Here is a 5000-nt window from a genome sequence, read left to right as displayed (position 1 = left end):
AACACTCAAAAAATGAAATTAGAAAATTACAACTAGGATTCAAAAAGAAAAAAACAAAAAAAACAGGCATATGAAAATTGTCTACATACTCTTAAATGCAATATTACTCTTTTATTCCTTTCAGTTATTTTGTCTCATAACAGAGATAACTCTTCACCTTATCCTCTAAAGAAAGAGTTCTTCCATTTGTTTATGCGGAGTATTATGTAAGTGACTTTGGAAGCATATCACAATACCTTCTGGGCCCTGTAAGCTTTGAGCAGATCATTTACATCACAATAATTCATATATCAGTGACACAAACAGTAATTCTATCTTTTTCATATATATAAATGAAAACTATTAGATAGAACTAAAAAAACAAATTAATGCCTTGTAAATATAGTAAATGCATTATAAGAAAATAATTAGCCTCTAAACACTGGTTCATTCAAATAAGTTTGGCTTGGAAAACTCTGACCCAACACACACACTTCAAAATGTTGCTACTTCGATATCTACAAGCATGCTGGCCCTAATATCAAAATATAGCTTGAAAATACCATGATATGAATACACATTTTCAATAGGGTACCAATAAATTTTTCAACAGATCCTTCATACATTCAAAAGTTTGGAATTCCTGAACAACGTTTTCAATTCTACAGCTTGGTCCCATCCACACATTGCAGCCAAATTGCAAAAGATAATAAAATACAAAGCAAGACAAAAGAGCATATTATACTTATTTGTGAGAAAAAAAAAATGTCAACCAAATATATCAGCACAGGTACCGATTATATTTTTTAAACCCTCATCTGACTAGATATTACAGGTCTATTTAGGTAGATTATGACACCAGCTTCATTGAAAAAAAAAACAAAAAAACTATCCATCAGTTTCTTTGAAAATGGGAAAAAATATATCCATGACTATTCAATCATTCACCAGGAATATGTGAAGAAAAAAAAAAAAAAATTACATAAGTGAATAAAGTTATGGCTAGGCTTATTCCTTCCTTGCTTGCAGACTTATTATCTTACAACTGTGTGTTGCCTTACCCATAAAAGGAAAACCAAACAAATGTAGTGCTGTGGCCATAACAGCATACAATGATGATTATATATATTATATATATAAATATATATACACACATATATATATTTATGTATATACATACATATATATACATATATATATATATATGCATATGTATATATATATATTTATGTATATACATACATATATATACATATATATATGCATATGTATATATATATATATTTATGAATATACATACATATATATACATATATATACATATATGCATATGTATACATATATATATATACATATATATACATATATGCATATGTATACATATATATATATATACATATATGCATATGTATACATGTATACATGTATACATATATATACATATATGAATATGTATACATATATATATACATATATGCATATGTATACATATATATACATATATGAATACATATATTACATATATATATAATATATATACATATATGCATATGTGTATATATACATATATACATGTATGCATATGTGTATATATACATATATGCATATGTGTATATATACAAATATACATATATGCATATGTGTATATATACATATATGCATATTTGTATATATACATATATATACAGTATATGTATATACATATATGTATATGTATACATATTTGTATATACATATATGTATATGTATACATATGTATATGCATATATGTATATGTATACATACAGTATATGTATATACATATATGCATATGTATACATATTTGTCTATACATATATGTATATTTATACATATATGTATATACATATGTACATAATATATATACATATATATACATATATGCATATGTATACATATATATATATATGCATATGTATACGTATATATATACATATATGCATATGTATACATATATATGTATACATATATGCATATGTATACATATATATATGCATATATGCATATGTATACATATATATGTATATACATATATGCATATGTATACATATATATATATACATATATGCATATGTATACATATATATACGTATACATATATATACATATATACATATATATACATATATATACATATATGCATATGTATATATATATACATATATGCATATGTATACATATATATACATATATGCATATGTATATATATACATATATGCATATGTATACATATGTATATATATACATACATGCATATGTATGTATATATACATACATGCATATGTATGTATATATACTTACATGCATATGTATGTATATATACATACATGCATATGTATGTATATATACTTACATGCATATGTATATATGTATACATACATGCATATGTATATATATATACATACATGCATATGTATATGTATACATATATATATATATATATACATATGTATACATATATATACATATATGCATATGTATACATATATACATATATGCATATGTATACTCTAACCTATATATATATATGCATAATTATGATACATATAAATATATAATCATATGATTTTACATAAACATATATGATCATACATATATGTATGTATGTATGTATGTGTATGTGTATATATATATATATATATATATATATATATATGTGTGTGTGTGTGTGTGTGTGTGTATATGTGTATGTGTGTATGTGTATGTGTGTATGTATATATATATGTATATGTATATGTATATGTATTGGTATATATATATGTATGTATGTATGTATGTATATATGTATATATGTATATATGTATATGTATATGTATAATGTATATATATATATATATATATATATGTATATAATTGGTCTTTGGCAAACAGTACATACTGACAGCTTTCAGTTATATAGCAGCATTACTGCAATGACTTTAGAATGACAGTTTCATACAAAGAGGCAAAGTACTTTTACTAAGATGCTAATATCTTGGGACTATTTATATTATCTAAAACTTGGAAGATATCTAAAAAAGAGGAATATAAATGACTGAAAACTAGTGCATTCCTCTAAAATGTTTAACTTTCTTTCAGAGACTTTCATATAGCCTGACTGCCCTTTACCATGCAGTTAACTACCACTCCTAAGAACCTATAACTGGAAGTCTCTCACCACTGCAATCTATTTGGGGATTCAAAGTGCTTGTCCAAACAACCGAGTTAAAACACACTGACAATCTGAGAGTAAAGCATGTCTAGAATAAACTTAGTAAAATCAAAATCAAAGCATTCCCCAGCCTGCTTTTCCCTGTACAATTCTGGAGTTAAATCAAACACTATCCATAGAATGACATTAGGGCTATAAAATATAAGGAGATCATGGTATTAAAAAAAAAAAAAAAAAAAAAAAGTCTTCAAAAAGATCTCCAAATTTACATGTAACCCTAAAAAGGAACCTTTAAAAATTTTGAAAGAAATTAAAGCTGAAGCAAATCCTATTAAAAATTAAAAGCATGACATGGGAATGCGTGGTTACATGCATCATTTCATGCTTACATACTATACTAATCACCATGTAAGCCTTTTCAAATGTTACTTGGTTGCTTGGTACTTTCAGTTTTAGTCCCATCTTTGTAAAGTGCATGCAAACTATACACGGACACTCTTTTAATATTTGGTATACTCTAACCTGTCATATACAGGACATCAAATAATTTTTCTAATAGCATAAAAAGATACATGTTGAAGCATCTCTGACTACACTTTAGTTTGTATTTTACAAAAGGAAAAAATTAACACTACATTGTTCTCATACTACACTTCCAAAAATCTAATTATGAAAATGCTAAAAATAATCCAGTATCTAAGTTACCAAGTAACAGCTATATCAACTAGGTTACAATATGAAAGATATCCACCAAAAAGTACAGACATTGTTTCTTTTATACTATCAATAAACCTACATGCAGTACTTCTCTCCATTCCATCAGTTTACATGCTTATGCACTTATATACAAAAAAGAATCTTAACACTTGGTTCACAATAAACTGAAATGTAGTGGCATCTTTACAGGAAAGCCTTCAGCAAAAGTGAATAATAATGGTAAATTAAAAGGATTCCTTTTTTTTCTTGACACAGACAATTAATGGCACTTTTAATATATGGCTTCTAATCACTGTTATGTGTATATTCAGTATATAAAAAGCTTTGAACTTGAAATAATAACAAATCTGAATAAAAATGTTTCTGGTAAAAGGTATGAGAGTCTGTTTAAGACAACACAGAAAATCATTTGTGGTTTTTACTACTTAACCATATGCAATTAAATAAGAAAAACACTTATACAAACATTCATATACAAACTGCAATATTTTCTGCAAATCACTGATAAAATTACAAATCCCCCTTCCATAAATACAAGTCATCTAGGTAGCACTTCATTATCCTTAAATTTGTGCCTTTTGAATTTTTTGTTTGTTTTTCCTGGATGACTTATAATACATAAAGTGGAGATCTAAGCAGTGGAATAGGGCACTGTGAAGATCTATACATTCTGATATTCAGTTTTAAATAATCTTGTTCAAGGGTATATTATTCTTAATGCCTACTAATCTTTAAACTTTCATACTTCAAAAATAATACAAGCATTCATATTCTAGTGCACATACACAAACACAGACATGCATAAATTTATTGGCTTTTATCACGCAAACTTGCAAACACACAAACAAACACATACATGCACACAGATATATTACCTTATTATCTGAGAAAAAGGTCTTGTTTACAGTAAGACATTTTTAACACAATAAAAATTAAAAACATATCTGTTAAAGCAAATACATCCAAGTGAACATATGAATGGATGCACTCACATGTTCATCCATATAAGTCTGCATACAAACATACACACACGAAGTGGAAAAAAAATCAGTATGTCAGTTTTTACTTTATACACATCCTTTATGACTTGTAGAATTTGTACTCAAGTCTTGTGATAGCTATGTGTTGTTAGCAT

General features: G+C 26.0%; 1 protein-coding gene across 2 annotated transcripts in view; it reads right to left on the bottom strand.

Moving 5' to 3' along the window:
* Positions 1–5000, bottom strand: part of GMF (Glia maturation factor) — an 11288-nt gene that overhangs the window by 484 nt on the left and 5804 nt on the right. For both annotated transcript variants that reach the window (XM_043024916.2, XM_043024917.2), the window contains exon 4: positions 1–5000. This exon is cut by the window's left edge and continues 484 nt beyond it; it is cut by the window's right edge and continues 841 nt beyond it. The gene's annotated coding sequence lies outside the window, so the exon portion shown is untranslated.

The sequence above is a fragment of the Penaeus japonicus genome, unplaced genomic scaffold, assembly GCF_977035675.1.
Source record: "Penaeus japonicus unplaced genomic scaffold, GWHDUDI00000001_assembly GWHDUDI00000020, whole genome shotgun sequence".
Lineage (NCBI taxonomy): Eukaryota > Metazoa > Arthropoda > Malacostraca > Decapoda > Penaeidae > Penaeus > Penaeus japonicus.
The sequence above is the reverse complement of the archived record's forward strand: the minus strand, read 5'-3'. Positions and strand labels throughout refer to the sequence as shown.